The sequence below is a fragment of the Triturus cristatus genome, chromosome 7 (genome assembly GCF_964204655.1).
Source record: "Triturus cristatus chromosome 7, aTriCri1.1, whole genome shotgun sequence".
Taxonomy (NCBI): domain Eukaryota; kingdom Metazoa; phylum Chordata; class Amphibia; order Caudata; family Salamandridae; genus Triturus; species Triturus cristatus.
Window position 1 is genome coordinate 837,696,744 of NC_140590.1, and position 19,184 is coordinate 837,715,927.

Genomic DNA, 19,184 nt, shown 5'->3' on the forward strand with positions numbered 1-19,184 from the left:
GAGGTAATGTCCATTCAGAAGTAGGAAAAAGACAGTTACTCTACCAATGAAAATTAACAGGAACAGGATCCCTAATGCAAACCAAAGATGCAACCAAGGGGACACCAAGTAGATCTTTTTCAGCCAGAGATAGAATTGTCAAAATTGTCCTTTTCAGGAAATGGGTGGTGTTTGCTCAGGTTCGCTTGGATCTGAAGAAAAGTCATCGAAGTTGATGAAGTAGCTAGACACAGTTCGATCTATCTTTGGGAGCTCAGCAGTGTTTGTAGAACTGGCAGGTGCTTCTTGTGAAGGCACGTTGATGTAAATTTGATTAGTGGGCCAAATTGCAATTTGCTTTTCAGTTGCATTTGGATGTTGTTCAGTTTCAACTGGTGTAATTCTTACTCCATTATTTGATGATCCTGCATCTTGCACAGAGGAGTCTTGAAATGTTATTAGTCTTTCCATCTGAACATCCTGTATAGTAGCGAGAGGAGATATGTGGCTACTCAGGATTGCACGCGGCCTTCTTTTGAGAATCGGCCACATAGTGTAGTTTGATCAGATCAATGGAGATAAATCTTTTTTTCTTTTTTGCCGGCAAGAGGCGGATGAAGTACTGTTCTTGTTCCTTGAACCTCCAGCACAGGTACAGGTGATCTGTAGGATGGCCCAAACTCCTTATTGTCCACGATCTTTTCTCTGACCAGGTCCCCAATCTTCGGAACCCAGACAGGTATTGCCGGTACCAGTTTCACTTCCCCAGTGGTGGTGCGTTTTACTTGGATGTTGCTTTGTAATGCCCGGGTTTCATTGAGATCCTGTAAAACAGCCAAAAGATCATTCAATTCAAATGGTTTTACATCTGCCACTGTGCTTGGTTAGGTACCCACATTCTTGGCCCAAACAGGATCTCATTGGGGTACGTCCTCCCAACGATTTTCTTGGCATATTGTTTAGTGCCCATTGTTTAGGGCCCTCTGGACCCCATATAGGTGATTGACCCAACTACCGCCCGCACCTAATACCCAAACTGTTAAGGATTGCTTTAGGTCCCTGTTTTTCATATCCACCACCGAATTTCCCTCTGGATAGTAGGGGGAGGAGTACCGCAAGGCCACAACCATACTTTCCATGGCTTCCTTGTGAGCCAGAGACACAGGGCCAGAGTCGGAATGTAACTTGCCCATTGCATATGTCCCGATAAAGACTCGCAAATCCTTTATAACAGTACAAGCGTCAGCCGAGCGCTGAGGCCAAACCCATAGAAATCTGGAGCATGAATCTACTGCCACCAAGATGTACTTGTAACCCCAGTCTGAATTTAAGGGGCCTCAGTGATCCAAATAGACACATGTGAGAGGTCTGTCTGAAATGAGTAATGGTGTTTGTGGTGTCCATGCTATGGTGGAACCTTTCATCTGCATGGCAGACGTCGCACTTCAAGACATAACCCTTTGTTTAGACAAACTTGGCCACCAGAATCACCGCTTCAGTAATGACATTGTAGCAGTGACTCCTGCGTGTGCTGAGCCCAGACCCTCGTGCGCTGCTAGTTTTAAACCTAATCTGTGATACATGTTTGGAATAACTCTGTCCCCCACTCCTGGAATTTGAGCATACAGTGTGTTTTGTGCATCAAATTGATAGGAAAATTTTAGTGGAAAGCCTTTCGGAACAGCAGAGCCGTTCTTTGAGGCATTGACTGCTATCAGTGTGTCTCCGTCTATTCCTTTGCTAGAACGAGTGATTGCAGCAACGACAGCAGTTCGCAATGTTGCCTTGGCGGCTTCATCAGCCAGTGAATTCCTTTCAAGGTATACGCCAACATGCTGATGACTCAAGGTGTGAATAACTTGAGCCAGTGGCAGGCATGCTTTCAGCTTTGCCACTTGTTCCCATAACAATTTATGTTTAATTGTGCAACCCTAGGAATCTCTATACCCATTCTGGCCCCAGTAATGAAGATATTCATTATAGGACTGCACACCATAAAATGAATCACACACTATCAGTGTGGGGAATACCCAATCCATATATAGTAGTGCTAATATCAGGGCTTTCAGGTCTGCCAGCTGTGCTGTACAATCTCCTAGAGATTGAATATTCGTATTGCTGGGATGGAACTTACCATCCCGCATATGTCCCTTCACTATATCACATGCTGCGCTATACTGTTGTTTACTTTTTATGGCAGGCTGAGCAGATCCATCAGTATAAATGATGTATTCATGTTTCTCTAGAGCAAGATTTCATTCAAGAGAGGGTTTTCTTGTTCATACTGCAGGAACGCTTGTGTTTTTGAACTAGAATCATATTTGTAATCTACATCTGTTGCAGTGAGATAATTAGCCCACTGTATCCATCGAAGATGCAGTGCTTTTGCATTTGGAGTGCTCGCTTTGGTAACAGCTTCTAAAGTTGGTACCGTGGTTACAACAATTATGCGTATCCCCTCTGCCAGTGCTCTTTCTCTCACTACAGAAGTCAGTACTGCTGTAAATATTTTTTCAGTTGCCGCAAATCGCATTTCAGCATTTGTGTTTAAATATAATTTGTATGCAATTAGGACTGTCTCACATTCATTGAAAGTGATATATGTATATCCTGAGAAACCCAGGACCACCTGGATCACCAAGTTGGTAGAATTCATACGTGTGTGCAAATGTTTTGATGCTATCATGTCAGCCTGAACGGAATGGAGAGTATATGTATGTAGCTGTGTCCACTGATGTGGTGTGAAATCAGGTCATTATTAGGTCATAAAAAGATTTAGCTCTTTCTGTGTGATTTAGAATGTATGTTCTGCCAAAAATGTAGAAATCCTAATGTGGATTGCAAACCTTTGAGAGTTTTTGGAGGTTGGAGCAGTGCGCATGTTTCTAAAAAGTGGGCTGCCAGGGTCTTGCCTTCACTTGATAGCTCATATCCCAAAAATAGGACATTGAGATGGGCAATTTTTGATTTCTTGAAATTAAATTTGTAGACCAAATTGGCGAATCCCAAAATTATGTTGTTCACCCCGCAGAAGTGTTCAAGTAGATATCATCTACATAGGACACTGCCTCCTCATCGCATGTTTGTAATAATTCTGAAACTCTTGCCGTGAATAGCCCTAGGCTGTTCTTATACCCCTGGGACAAACGACAAACATTACGGTGAGTGTCTAGGGTAGAAAATGCTGTCAAATATCTGCTTTCTGGAGCTATATTTTGGCAGAAGAATCCATTCAAGATATCTAATGTTGTTTAGTATTTCTTTCCCACATTGTTATTCATTGATGCAGCACTATGTGCATTTTGAACTGCAAATGTTTGTGTGCATGTGTTTCAAATGTCGGTAATCTAAAACTAGACGATATGAGTTGTCAGGTTTCATTACGGGAAACAAAGGATTGTTCATTGGTGAGGTGCAAGTCTCAATCCCAACGTGGTATTCAAGTTGGTCTAAGATTTCTTTGACCTGTCTTTTTGCATCGTTTTTTACAGGTTACGGTCTCTGTGGATTTGGAGTAGATTTAATGGGATTTTGTGGTGAGTATACTCCATGTCCCACCCAAAATGGTTGCGGTATTATGCCAGAGCTAGCGCTAGTACCCACTCCTGCACGTATTAATGTTTTAAAGGTTCTGGAACGAGGTCAGAGAAAGCAGGCAAAATAAAGCTTTCTCCTCTTGGGCAATCCATCACAAACTCAGGTGGCCAATATTTTTCAGCTAACAGTATGTCATAAGTATGTTAAGTTCTCCCAAAGGAGACCTTTAACTTTTCTTGAGATGCCCCCCTCTATTTGGAGTGTAATTTTGTGTATTCGATGTGGGACACTAACTCTTGTATCCGGTGTTTCCACAGTGATGTGTTTATTCAATACTGCTGTCACCAGAAAATCCTTCAGGTTCCGGCGAACTATTGTTAATTCTGCGTCACTGTCTAGCTTTGTCAGAGCCCATTCTCCATTCAGAAGCTGATTCCTCAGTTACCTGGGCATGTCTAATTTTTAAGACAGCTACTTTCTTCTTTTTGAATTGAGGTTTTGCCTTAGGTTGCTCTTTCTGTTTGATAATGTAATCTGAATTTCTATGTGTTTCCCTTTTTGTTTTTGGTCGATCTTCCTGCTTTTGTTCTGATCACTCGTCCCTCTCTGAGTTTTTTTATGAACTCTGAAAGGAACGTGTATCAGTGTCCTGATACCTGTCAGGTTTCCTAATGTTATCACGATTCCTAAAGTTATACCTCTTTTCAGAGGACTACAGTTGGGGAGACCCACCCCTTGATCGTGAATTCTTTTCTGTATTGTTGTTTTTAGATTGTTTGTTCTCCCATTTCTTTTTAGAAGTGGGTGCTTGCGTCGAGTTGTCCTTGTTGGGACTACCCGTCATTTGTGGCTTCCCTGCTTTGGTTCCCAGATTATCTCTAACTAATGCAGCATAAGTTTCTTCAATAATTTTGGGTAATTCTCACTCCTTATTTATAGGTGCTATTTTCATTAGGCAGCTGTGTTTGGCACCTGCTGCTGACTCCCCTTTACATTGCTCAGCATGATTGCAGAGACTTGGGTAAAATTACCCATCATTTTCATCCCCAAGTCAACGGCAGCTCCTGCCCTGTACTCATTCTGTATTTGTTTCAATACTTCTGGAACGACTGCTATGGAAGGGGTACCGTGTATCCTAATATATACTGCAGCAAAGATTGTTCCCCAAATGGTACAATCCTCAGTTGAGGGTACCATCCCCATTGGCAAGCAAATGGTTAGGATTCTATGTTTTTCCTGCGGACCCATATGGAGAAATACTGCTTCCAGCTGTGCAATTTTTTGTGCTATCCAGAATGGACTTTGCTCCGTTTTGGAAAGTATTGTTCCTATCACTGATTTTAGTGTCTGTGGGTTAATGGTGGGTGTGGTCTGATGTGGACCAACTGGAGCATTTCTCACAGGTTGGACAGTTAATATTCGCATGAAGATCTGGACAATGTGTCTATATAGCCGTACTATGTCTTTATATATTTTATGGACTTCTTCCACTGGTAGTGTATCTATCTCTGGATGTGGAGTGTATGTCACTAAGACTGGCCAGTTTGTTCCTTCTATGCTGAGTGGACCGAGTCTTACGACAGATGTTGTGTATGGGAGGGCACCTTTAAACCAGTTTCTGTGTTGCTGGTAAGTTAACAGGACTTCAATGTCTTTGTAAGGAATGTATTCTTCTGGTGGTTCAACTAAAATGTATGTGTGGAACAGTTTGGTCTGTGGATCTGCAGGTGGGAACCGGACCCATGGATAGAATACCTCTGATCCAAACACCTTGTGTGCCTCAATCACAAAGGAAACACAGCCACCTGTTGTGGATACGCCGTGTTCTATCAATTTAATAGTTATTGCATTTCCACAGTTCTCTGTGATGTTGAGAGCATTAGCAAACTCTTCTTCCCCGTTCCCTGAACCACTACTTGTGGACTCAGTCGTTCTCAAATGGAGAAGAATAAATGTTTTCAGAAATGTAGGGGTTTTGCACAATGTGGGGAACCTTTTAGCTTTACTAAACCTTCAGCCAATACACCAGGTATATCAACTCAGCTGAGGCGGATTTCCCTTCCCACTTCAGACGTCTCTGAAAAGTGTGAGTAAGACTTTCTGAGAAAGCATGACTGAACTACTCAGATTTTCACTGTTAATATGAGCACCAAACCAACGTAGGCAGCTCCATGTCGGGCAGTTCCTAGGAATCCCCAGGACCTGCAAGTTTTGGATGATCTAAACTGAGGGCTTGGTGTCCAGACCGCCTCTGGACACCCCCACAGGATATGTCAGCTGTTAGACCAGCTAATTCTACAGTGCCACTACCCCCCCCCCCCCTGTATCTAACAGTGGCATAGGCAGTTTCTGGCAACCACTGAACATGACAACCCTGATTCCTCAGTGATCGTGGAAAACAGTACAGTACTTTTCACTCTGTCACTTGTGCTCACTTATTCTCAGAAAAAACACAAGATGGTGATTAGGACATTTCAATAAGTATTTATTGGTCCAGCGTCAGTCTAGTGTAAAACATATTTGCTGTGACAATCAGAAGACAGAAGCATACAAAAGAAATTGCAAGTACCAAAATAGTAAATAGTAGATACATTTCTACCTTAATGCTAATACGATGAACATAAGCAGTTCAGATAAAACAGTAGCACTTGCATATTCCTAAAATGTGCACCCTAAGTCATTTGCCTAATTGTACCTAGCCTAGATCTGTATGTGTAGCAGGTATATGTGTATATGTATGTTTGTAGCCAAGAAACCCCTAGGGAAGAACCATCCCCCTCACCTGATGATAGAGAATGAAGGACCCTGTCTGTGCTCCGAGGATGACACCCCGCAAAGGATGTCAGACCGCTGCATGTTGAAGATTCAGCATGAAGGACCCCATGTCAGCTTGGAAAGAATTCTCCTCTAGTTTGCAGGGGGAAATAAGGTTCTTATATAGTAGAGTGGTCACTCCAGGGTTTCTTCTAGAATCAATATGTTTTGAAAACAATAAAAAATGTTTTGAAATCAATCAAAGATGTTTTGAAAACCATCAAAAATGTTTTGAAAACAATCATAAATGTTTTTCCAAACAAATGCGAACATGTAGAGCCGGCTGTTGGCCAAGAATGAAAAAAGTGGTGACCCTTATAAAGAATAATTATGCTGTGCTTGGGTACATGTTTATGTATGGCAGGTACAGGGATTATGATAGAATACTAAGAGCCTGGTGTTGAAGAGACCGGAGCAAACTACTAAGTAAAAGGTCACCTGTTCTGGAATCGGTATTGTCGTGTGGATAGCACAATGTATGAAAATAGGGGTATACATAACAGGACTAGCCTAAAGGACATGACACCAGGGACCCCTTCCCCACAGTCTGTTTTTTATAATTAGGGGAGGGTGGTGCACAGCCCCTCCCAGAGCCTCTATTATGCCCTGGTGACCCCATCCCTGGGTCAGTTTTATAATTGAGAGGAAGGGGTTAAAATCACCCCTCCTCAAGCCATAATAGAGCTCCATGGACCCCATTCCTTTGGGCCAGTGTTTTATTTCAGGGGAGGGCGGCATCGGGCCCCCCCTCCTAAGCCTTAGGTACGCATCCGGTACCCCAGGCCTGATTCAAGCAGTGTCCCGCGGACTGAATCCCTGGGATACTGCTGTTTCATGCCCACAAGAATGCGGGCATACTCTGCCTCCACTCTCCAGGACAGGAAGCTTAACTTTGCTCCCGCCCAGCTGCGAGCACAGAAAAGAGCTGCACAAAGGAAGGATGCTGGCTGGGGAGTCTGCAGGAGCTGCAGGAGGCTTGAGGTTCCCCCTGCAGTCCTCAACAAGGGTGCTGTTGTTGGAGACCCGGGAGAGCACCAGGGCGCCCACTTAAAAAAAAATGTAAGTGCCCTGCTCCCTCCACGGTAGTGGCTGGGGAGCCGGGAGTAGACACAGGGCCCTGATGTGCATGGCATGGAGTGTTTGGTACAGGGCCTGGCATCAGTCCAGGCCCTGCACCCACCCACCCAAAGTCTGTGTGCAGTGGGGGTTGGGCACCTGCAGGTGGGTGGGTGCGGGACCTGCGCCCAACCTCACACCATGCACTACAACAGGTAGGGTGTCCGTGTGCAGTTGGGGGGGGCTAGGCCTTGAGCCCAAGCCTACACTATGCACAGCCGAATGCTAGGCCAGCGATGTGTTGGGAGCAGGGCCTGGCCTAAGGCTAGGCCCTGCGCCAACCCCATCCTGCGCACAGTGTTGGATATATTACTGTATGTTATAAAAAACATAAAAATTCACTGAAAAAAGTAAAGGTTAAAGTGGCCTTATATCTAGGAATAGCAATAACATGTTACTTTATATTACAAAAGAACTTTAGAAATTCACTAAAAAAACAAAGGGTAAAGGGTGAAAATGTCAGTTAACACAGCATTTTAAACTAACAAAACCACTGAAATTCACCATTTATAGTTATCGCAAGTAACCATAACTCATGCCCTAAAATAAATATAAATAACAACCCTGCCATGCACAAAGAGGTCATCAATGATGTCATTTCAGATTTTGCAGTGATGTTATAAATGGTGTCATAGAACATGCCATGCGTGATGTAATATATGAGGTAATGAGCATATCAGCATTAACTATAACTGGTGATTTTCAGTGAATTTCAGAGTTTGTTTTTTAACTGACATTTTCACCTAACTATAATATAACTTTAACCTTTTGTTTTTTTCAGTGAATTTCTAAGGTTTTCTTAACATAAATTAAGATATAATTACAGACCTAACTATAATGATACTTTAACCTTTGGCTTTTACAGTGAATTCCTGAGGGTTTCTTTATATAAAGAAAGATCTTATTACCCTGCCTAACTATAACCTCACTTTAACCTTTGTTTTTCTCATTGAATTTCTATGTTTTTTTAATGCTGAGTATAATGGTAATACTATGCCTAACTGTAACTTCACTGCCATGTGGCGGCCAAGGCCTGCACCCATCCTCACCAGGGTCAGCCACCCCTTCCTGTGCATGGCCAGACAATGAGAGTGCTCATCACAATATAAAGGTGTGGAATTTTAAATAATACAGGTCTACTGGATTTCACGCTGAAACACCATATCAATATATAAAAGGCAGGCCCATTGTCTTTATTAAGAGGTGATTAATATACAAGGCAAACCTATTGATTTTGTAAACAATATGAAACATGTGTTGAAGATTTTTTTAACTCCTTAGATCACATAATGCAGCCATAAGACCAACCACAAGGGATCACTGCAATTTTCAGCTGAAGAGCAAAAGCTTCTGCTATGGGAATGCTTGCAATAAACTTATTTTGGGGTCGCATACACAACCAAGAAAACATTGAGCTACTTTTAAAAATAATGTCTGGGTGGCTGCCGCTTTCTCTGCCCCCCCTCTCATAACACTTTGGTAATATTTTGCTGGTGAGCCTGCCCAGATTTGAGCACCACAAAGCAAGAAATAATGTACAAATTTGCCCAAAAAGGGCATTATGGGGTGCTCCTGGCCGTGGGCAGTGAGGTGCCCGGTCCCACCCAGAACACCCACTACTTATTCCATTGTTGGGGGCAGCAGGGGCTCCCCAAAGCTCACATGACCGCCGGGTCCCTGAATAAAGCCTCTGTCATATGGGACTGTACAGGAGCCAGCACCATTTCCTGTGTGCCTTTTTTCTTGGCTCCCGACAGTGAGAGCAACACATTCTTAGGACCTATTAATTGACTCTGTCCCAGGGTTCCCAGGAAAGTAATGCATCCAGGCCAGGGTAATGGGTGTCTTCTATGCTAAAAGTCTACTCACAGACGCCCCTCCCAATTTCTAACTAAAATTGTAGATGTGCAGACCTCTAAGCCCTGGCACACCCCAAGGGCATTACAAAACAAAACACAGCCTTCTGAATGTTTTAAAAATATTTTTCAGACGGTCTACGGGACTGCAGCAGGACTACACAACAAAAGAAAAAAGATTAACTTTGGCAGTGGGGGTCCCTCAAGGACCCCCCAACAAGGGCTAGGGGTCATGGTATCTCTGCCCTGTCCCCTTCTGTCCATTATTTAAAGCATTTTAAGGACAGGAGATCAAGTACCCAAGTCCTGTAATGGCATCTGCAATATTTCTGTTCATTTTGCTGCCAACTAATCAGAGCGTCTGCTCTGAAAAAGGCCACTCAGCCTATCAGAAGTGTTGAATTTCTGATTTTCAGTCCTGCTGTCAATATATCTATCAATTTTGAACCTTAATTGATCAAAAACTATTGAACAGATTTACACCAAATCACAAAAAGCAGCTTTCTAGGTAAATGTTCTTCTTTCTGTCAACTTTGGTATAATTCTGTTCAGCCATGTGGCCTGTGGTGTTGGTCAACATTCCCTATGAAAATTCCATTGGGGAATTGCATTTCAGGACTTCCATTTTTTCCCAGTCCTGGCTTGATGAATCACCCCAAAACTTTCCAGGAAGGAACTGAGGTGGAAGACCCTAATATGAATGTTTTGTGAAGGTTTATCAAACTGTGCCAGTTATTAGTGCAATATAATATTGTTCCTATGGAAAGTCTGTCCTAAGAGTTTAACTCTGACGAGGTATGTTTGCGTGTATCTATATTGTATTTGTATGATGTACATACATATATATTCAGATTTAAAAATGTTAAGCAAATAGCACTTCTTTACAATGAAAGGTAGTTGGCACTAATGTGTGTGATAAGGTACAATGTATGTGTTTCTGTGTCGTCTCCTTCCACATTCAGCAGCTTTGGTGGTAAGCATAGAGGATATGGGGGGGACAGGACAAATAGAGATGCGGCACGGACCCCATCTGGCACACCTCTAGAAATGCCATGATATTGCTGTGACCAACAATCCACCAGTCATCCATGACCGTGGACTCAGGAAGTGCATATTACAACAATCACAGTCCTGAACGTCCATAATAATAGGTCACATCAAAAGAGAAAGCCATAAGGTAAGCAAACCATAAGTGATAGGGCAGGCCAAGGTCCAAAACAAGTTTGTGCTAACTTTGCAGCATTTTCTTGTCAAGACTACATGAGGAGGAGCTAAAAAGTTATTCTCCTTAGAGATATTCTGCATGCCGTTTTTATGATGCCAGAGACGGCTCCTCCGCTGAGGCAGAGGGCCGTCGCCCCACTGCTTAGCAGTGCAAAAGAAAAAGCAAATGATAATAACAAAGCTTTATTATCATTTTATTTTTAGTATTGCAGTTGCTGTGCAGCTAGCCTGGATGGTAAGGTGTGGCCTGGCCGGGCTCCCCTGACGTCGGTCGAGGGTGGAGTGATGGCTGCACCTTAAGTGTGCATGACGATTTGGCCAGACGTCTCAGGCCAAACCGTCATGCACACTGTGCATGTTCTCCACAGGCTGTATTATACAGCCTAAGTGAAGAACATGCACAGCCTCCAAGCTCCTGTCTTAGCACCGACCCACGGAGCTTAGACCAATCACAACACTACTGTAAGGCAATGTTGTGATTGGTCAGTGGATTCTGGGAGGCTGTGTTCTTCCTGGTTCCTGCGTTGAAGGAGAGGCGGCGGCTGGCGACGGAGACCCCAGATACGTTTTTTTCCTTCTTTCTCCCGCCAACGTTCCCTACCAGCCACAACCATATGATGCCTTAACTTGTTCTGCATGCTTGTAACCCAACATTTTGCATGTCTCTTTAAAGGTCTTTGATTTTGTTTGCAAGATGTCTGCTATGTGATATTTATCACATATGACTTTGTTTATATTAGGACTGTGCAAAACTTGCAGTAGTGTAGTTACACAAAGTGATTGTATAATTCCATGAAATTATGTGTAATTATGCAAAATGAATCACTTTCATCACTGTTTTGTGTCAGACCTTGTTCTTTAAGATGCTTCCGATTTAACTTTAAAAGTAGTCTCACGGCTCTTTCTGGCAGGTCTCTCTCTGACCTTTATAGGAAAAATACTCTTTTTGCCTCAAAGAGATCCCTGGGGTCTGTGCATCGTCTCCTCTTGACGAGATCTCACGACATGCACAGAAATTGAGGTAATCACAGCTCCACCTTCGCAGCTCCTGTGCTTGGGAACTGACTGCCTCTGTATGCCTGCTTACATTGATACCTCTCAAATAAGGCGCCAAGACCCTGTCTTACTCATAATTGATGTCCATCTGATTCCATCTTCTTGCTAGTGCTTATCTGGGACAGACAACACCACTTTGCCTTTCGTTTACCTGCCCTCAGTTATTCACTCTGTCATGGGAAAACGAGCGACAAGAGGCAACCATGCTTCCGAGGCTGCACTGCAAATTCTGAAAATAAAATCAAATAAAGAGTTTCTTCTAGCTAGATCATAACATTGAGTACTCTACTTTTGGGTCAGGGGGTTAAATTAGCATGCACTTTGCTTGTTTGGTTCATTCTGCTTTTAAGACTCCTGGCAATCATGCCTTCACTCTGCGTCACTTGTCCAAGCTTCCTCCTCTTTAGCCCTGACAAACTAAAAGTTATAAAAAAAATACAAAGTGAAGGCAAATAAGATACGGAACATAATAAGACTGTCACTAGAGTAACTGTTATCATGCACTGCATTTACCATGATGTATTGGGGCAAACTGAATGCCTGGATGTGGGGCAGTCTGCGCCAACCCTCTTTAAGTATAATAACGTTTTCTGTTTACCTCAGTGTCATCTTAAGGATTTGGAGAGTCCTGGACAATAACGGCTCTATTACGAGTCTGGCAGTCCAAGGACCGCCATACTCGTGGAGGCGGTCTGACTGCTCGATTATGACTCGGGTAGTCGGACCACGCGTGGACCGCTGGCACCACCAGGGAACCGCTGTTCCCTGGTGTAGGAGCAGCGGTCTGCGGCCGCAATATGCTTGGTGGCACAGCCATGATGCCGCCAAGTATATTATGAGTTTACAGTCAGCCAGGCTTTTCAATGCTGGGCCGCCGCCATGGAGAGCCAGGCGGAGAGGAAACAAAGGGGGCCCTTAATGGCCCCTCTGTACCTCAAACATATGTGAATGCACACGGGGGTATAACATGTGCCCCCCGTATGCATGCACATAGGTTCCTGCATGGCATGGACCCTCGAGTCCAATCCGTGCAAGATCCTTGTAGTGTGGTCCCATTGAGGTGCCTTTTTTAATGGCACTGCAACCTTTAAAAGAGGCACCACCATGGGACCGCCATGCCTCCTGCAAGACTACAAAAATCTGGTGGCATGAGATTTGGCGGAGCAGTTTACACCGCCGCACCACTGCTCCGGCCAAAACTCGCAATTAGGGCCTAAGTATTTTGGGGCCCATTATCAGAAGAGCTTCATTGTGCTTGTATGATTATACAAGCACTATGATACCGAACAGTATTAACTTACACACTGAAGGTTAAAACAGAGAAATAGATGTGAGATACCGAAAAAGTTCCATTTTACCGGACTCCTTGGGAAGATGAGACCCTCCAGCAACTTCCTACTTTCCCCATGCCTTGAAACATTCCTTCAGTTTGTGGGGATTTATCAATAGTTGGCTATTAGATGTGGTCCGGGGACATTTATTATTATCAATCTCTCCACCTTCTGGTTCGAATTCATCAGAGCTCTGAACAGACATTGTGTACATTTGGGTAACAGGGGGAGCACTCTAGAAACAAGACTGGGAAAAGAATTATCTGCCGTCAAAATTATGCATTTTTAAACATTTCATTATCAGAAAACGATAGCTCTTAAAAGTCTACAAGCTTTGTAATAATGTGCACAAAGCATTTCTGTTTAATTCGACATTCAAAGCAAACAAGCATTTTAGCGTTTCAATAATCACTTTCCAAAACTTCGGCTTTTTTGTGTTGCCTGTCTAGGATCTCCCAATTACATTAATTTAATATTAAGATTGTGCTATTCCATAGTCTTTATTTAAATCGCATCCAAATTTCAACATCACTTCCCTTTCCTTTACACACATTTCTCCCAATATGCACATTAAGGGGCCGATTCCGATCCGGGTCGGAAGGGCACCGAACGCGATCCGGCCAGAAAAACTATGAGCCGTACGCGTGTTTTCCGGCCGACTCGTACAGCTGTACGAGCGAGCCAGTACGATGCGAGCTACATGAAATTCACCGACCGAGTCGTTTCCGGGTCCGAACCGCTCCATACGTCTCGGTCGTAAGCTAACCGTGGCATGCAATGGATGCGATTCACGACCGAGCCAGTACGATGCACGCATCAGAGAGCCTGTGCGAGCCGGAGTGTCCGGCTCGCAAAAGCTCTGGGGGTCCGCGTCGGACCCCCCGACACCCTCAGCCGTACGACTCGCACACATGGAGAGACCTATGGGTCTCCCCAACACAGGCATGTATGGTGCGGATGGCACCGACGCGTACCCACAGTAGGGGGCGCACTTGTTAGAGACGTACCCATTCAGTCAATGGGAGCGCATGTACGCGTCGTACAACTGGCTCCAAATGACTGCTATGGGAGTCCGACCGAACCGAGTCCGACAGCATACGTGCGCATCATACTCGCTCGGTCAGACTGTAGGGGTCCGGCTCGGACGGAAAACACTCCAGATCCGACTCGGTCGGAGTGATTTCTTACCCGGATCGGAATCGGCCCCTAAAAAGTAAAATAGATTTCTGGAAGCAAATTCATACTCTTTGACCTAGTGGCTCCTGCTGCAAACAAATCTTCAATATACTGCTTTAACAGACACAAAAATGTACTAATCTAACTGCACTTTTCATTAAACCCTAGCTGTTATTAACACAGATTATATCATAAAATAAACTTTAATGTGAACGGCATGAAAGCACATCAACCTAAACATTTGCACGCTAAACATCACATTTGATTCGTTTCATGTGCTTTTGAAATGTGTTAAAAATAAAACATAACAAGTGCCACCCCTTCTCCGCCAGTACTTAGCCTGCTGTCTTCTGGGTCCCACACGCCAGGGATTGCAGGGGTCTCTTGAGATGTTCTGTACAGCAATATGTGTACTTTGAAAGTAAGAAAATGTTAATTGTCTGTGTTCTTTGGTATTACAGTTCATAATTAAACTGCTGGTTTAATGTTAGTGTTTTATGTAGGGAATTCTTCATGCAGTGTGTCTTCACTATAAGGGAAAATTAGTAAGCGTTCATTAATTTTAGAAATATGTATTTCGGAAACAATGCTGCAAGGCATCTTGGAAACACAGGCTGGATAAGAGTTATAAATTAGAATACATTGAAAAGCTCCTCCAGGCGCAATTGGTCTACATTTTAACCATATGTGGAGGGATGGGCGGAAATAAGGCTTAGGAAGCTTACTTTCAGGCTCTTAGCAAGCTTTATATTCTTAACAAGGAAAAAAATATCTACTGTCAGATTGTCTCCAGGTTTGTAAATCTTGCAGTCTTGAAGGTCTCAGTTAGGTTTCCAGTTATCCCTCAACTCTCTCACTTTCTTCTTCTCAAATGTGTGTGCCTCTAGTTCCTTGCCCAGTTAATATTGCCCTTGTAGTTACTCTGTCGGCTGTGGGGTTTTAAAGTTTGAACATAAAGTGAAGAAAACTTAAACAAATATGTCACGCACCCGTCATGCGGACTGTAGCGTGCTAGTTGGCGTCCGTCGACGACGTCCACCAGTCACCACTCCATGGACTGTCGTCTTCCTACCCACCTTCACTTTCCAAGTCCTCACTGCGTTCAGCAACCCCGAGGCCCAAACTTCTTTTCAGCTCGTCACTGCTCCCATTTTTACTCGACCTCTTGCCCGGTGTTGTTGCAGTTTCCCTCTCTGAGTCCTCCTCAGTGTTTAGTTCCTTCTCTCCCTCCATTGCTCCCTTGGGTTATTCTGCCTCCTGGAAACCATAGTCCTATTTCAAGGTCCATCTTCATAATTTCTCCTACCATTTCCCCACCCCTCCCCATCTGTGAACTTTCATTTTGGCAAACTCATCCCTCCTCTCATGTTGTTCTCTTTTTGTTTCTAGGTTCCTGGAAAGCATGTCAGCCAGACTCGAGGAGTAGCTTCTTTTTTGTTCCACCTCCATCCTCCCACGCCATAATTCAACCATCCCAATTTACTCTAGCTTTGTTTGGGAACATTAATATATTTCTTTGTACTTTAAGAATTCCCAGGCAAGCAGGACTGTTTCCTTTTTCTCCTTGCCCCTTCTTTTGGAATGGTATATTTGTGCAAGGTGTAGGAAATTGTGCCACAAATTGACATTTACCTTCCTGAATGTGTTGTTTGGAGAACAATTCTGTTAGCACCCCAATACTCCCTACGGTAGAAAGGACCCAGGTGCCAGTGGATCCCCAGATGTCGTCCCCTTTTATTCAGTATTCCAAGAAACAAACTTCTATCTTTTTTTTTGAATCTCAGGGAAGCAGTATCCTGGTAGGAAAAATTCAATGTTTGAAAAACTCCTAAAATTAAACAAAGAGTTTTAGATGTTTGGAGAGCCAAGAACCCCCAAGCCTTTCCAGAAACGAGTGTTTAGCCCTAAGACAATAAAATGGAAAAAAATCGAAATAAAAGGTGGAAGGAGTGAAAGCAATTCAGTCAAAAGTAGAGAAGATACACAAAAGGCAAACAAACACAATCCTCTCTCTCTCTCTCTCTCTCTCTCTCTCTCTCTCTCTCTCTCTCCTGCCTATAATAACTTCAGCCTTGGGTTTTCTTTCTCAGAGGCAAAGGTTCAAACCTGCTAGCCCTCTGCAAATTGAAAGAGTTGTAGTGTATAAAAGCACCATGCGACTAACTGAACTTGATTTTAGGGCTTTTTAAGAACATTCTTCCAACTTCTAGCCAAGATGGAAAGTTTTTGGAATATGTCCTATATCGGAAAATGACCTTTACAACACGGTCAAAACACCGCACTACATTTACTTCGCTGTTTTTACAACGCAAGTCGTTACAACGACTTGAGCTGAATGGTGCTCTAGACTAAGGAATAGCGTGATTTACTATTCCAGCTCCTTCCCTACTGTTACGTAGGCTGGAGTTGGAATAGTAAATCATACTATTTCTAAGTCCAGCGCCCTCCAGCGCAAGTCGTTGTAACGACTTACGTTGTAAAAACAGCAATGTAATGTATCGCGATCTAAATGATCACGTTGTATCGTCATAAATTCGTTCCTATAAAGTTAATATCTTTTAGTGTCTCTGATATGTTTCAAAATTAGACATTGATGAGTAGCCCTGCATCTGCCTCGCCTAGAAACTCAAGGTAGGAGTTGTTCCACCTGTGCCTTTTGAAAAGATGTGGCTAATTCCAAAGACCTTTGAAGCCTATGGTCTAATCTGTAAACTTTACATTTGCCTGGTTTCTTAGCCTTCCCGGAGCCAGGACAATAGATTTGCTTGCTTGTTTGTGCATTTAACACTATGGAAGCCTGTGACTTGCCTTATACACAATCTAACTGGAAACTCACAGAATGTTCCTGCACATGCATCATTCCAAATACCAGTCACAAAGGGGCAGATTTGCAGGATTCGCCCCTTTACGACTGGTATTTTTGCTTTTGGGATGCATCATCCCAAAACCATAAATCGCAATTTAAGTAATCACAAAATTTGTGATTACTTAGATTGTTTTTGCATTTAGGGAATCACAAATTGCGATTCCCTAAATGCAATGCATGATGCAATTTCAAATAGTGATACCGCTATTAGGGATCGCAAATTACCATCAATTTAAACTTGATGGTAATTTGCGAAAACTATGAAAAATGCACCAGAGTACATTTGTCAAAGTTCCAAGTTACACACACACGTGCCCTTGGGGCATGTGTGTGCGCACCATGTGGTCACATTGCAATATCAGGGGTTCAACAGGGTGTCCTTTTGGCACCCATGCACTTTTGAAATTGCATGAGCAAATTTGTGAGTACCTATAAGGTACTCGTAAATTGGGCATGCCTTCCCATTCGTTCCTATGGGCCTTCCTTAATAGCGAGTCGTAATTTGCGTATCGCTATTAAGGAATATGTAGGAATCGCAATTTTTTTTGCGATTCCAACATGGATAGGGACTTTCGAGTCCTAAATAGCGATTTCTTAAAAATCGCTATTTAGGAATCGCAAATCCTGACTTTGATGCATGTGGCCCGTTATGTTTTATTAAGGAGAAAGCATACATGTAGGTGGCCTCCTGAATCTTTTCCACTGAAAACAGCTCACACCTCACCCATTGCTTTTAATTGTTAAATTTTCCCTACAAAATCCTTCAGAGATGACAATAATTTTGTATAATAAATACTACTAATTTAATCGACCACAAAGGCAGCAATAAATTCATGTGATGATGTCCTTGGGAATCCCAAATACCAAATAACCACTGAATTAGCTACTAACCTTGGGTTCTGTAGCAGTGTGCTACCAAGGGTAAAGGCTTCAGCTCCTCATGGGGGTAGTAGGCGCTATAAAAATGTCATTACAATATTAGGCGTGATAATTAATTGACATTGTGGATTATCTCGTTTTAGAATTTCTCTATGCAATCACTGTTTTTATCGAGAATGTCCACCTTTATACACAAGCGTTGAAACATGTTCGCAAAAAGTATCCTTGCGATCTGCCAACTTGGTGACCTATGTAGCAATAGACGTATGCTGATAAATCAATAATTTCTCAATATGCTATATTATTCCGGTTGGTTAGTACAGATAAACATTTGGGTTTATTGCATTAAAAACGTAAATAGTTAAATACCTGTTTTGTTTTTTCTAGTGCAGACATTTCATAGCCTAATAATAAAACTCCACTTAATTCTGAAGTGTCATTATTGAATTACATTTTTCTATACATTTGAAATCGGTGCCAGTTTGTACAAAGTTTCCACCCCCTTCGCATTCAAAAAGCCTCACCGATATCAGGAAGTGCGAACACATATGGCGATGCAACTGGCAACCTTGTGAGGTAAAATGGAAGCCATCTATAACATGCCTTGGATTGTGCACCCCATCGTGCCCCAAAATAATGCAATAACAGTAAGATATTGTTAAAACAAGTAGAGGAGGGCGAGCCAACAATTTTGAAGGGAGAGCTGAGCCAGAGATGAGCCAAGGGTCTGGCTTGGCTCTTAGAGCCCGTGTGCGAGCTGTGCCACAAAATTGTTTGTCATCATGTCTAGGCCTGGGCTAAAATTCCATTCTGCTCGCGGAAATTGCGATAATTTGACATTTTCGTGTTCCGCGGAGAGTGCGAAAATATCAAAATTTCCGCAATCCACGTCTTACTGGCAATTTTTTTCTTGCTCGCACTGTAAAAAAATATATTCTCGCGTGCGCGCGATCGCTTTAGCTGAATCCCCGCGTTCACCGACAAGTTTTCCCGATCCGGTCGCGTTCTCCACGAGATGTTGGATTGTTGGTAGCCATTTGCACTGTCTCGCGACAGTTTGCACCCGCAGTAACGTCATTTGTCGCGCGATCACGTAATTCGTCGTGCGATCACGTCTTTCTTCTCGCGATCATGCACCCTGAGAGTATGAGATGATTGAGATCTCGTGCCCGTGAGCAACCGCATGGGTAAGTTGGTGAGCCGCAATCACGCAGAAAATACCGTGAACGGGCGGGAAAAAACTTCCACGTCTTTGCGATATTTCCGCGTGTTTGCAGAGATTTTTAACATTTTCGCGATAGTTTGCGAAAGTGAATTTCGCAAATTCCGCCCACCCCTAGTCATGTCAAT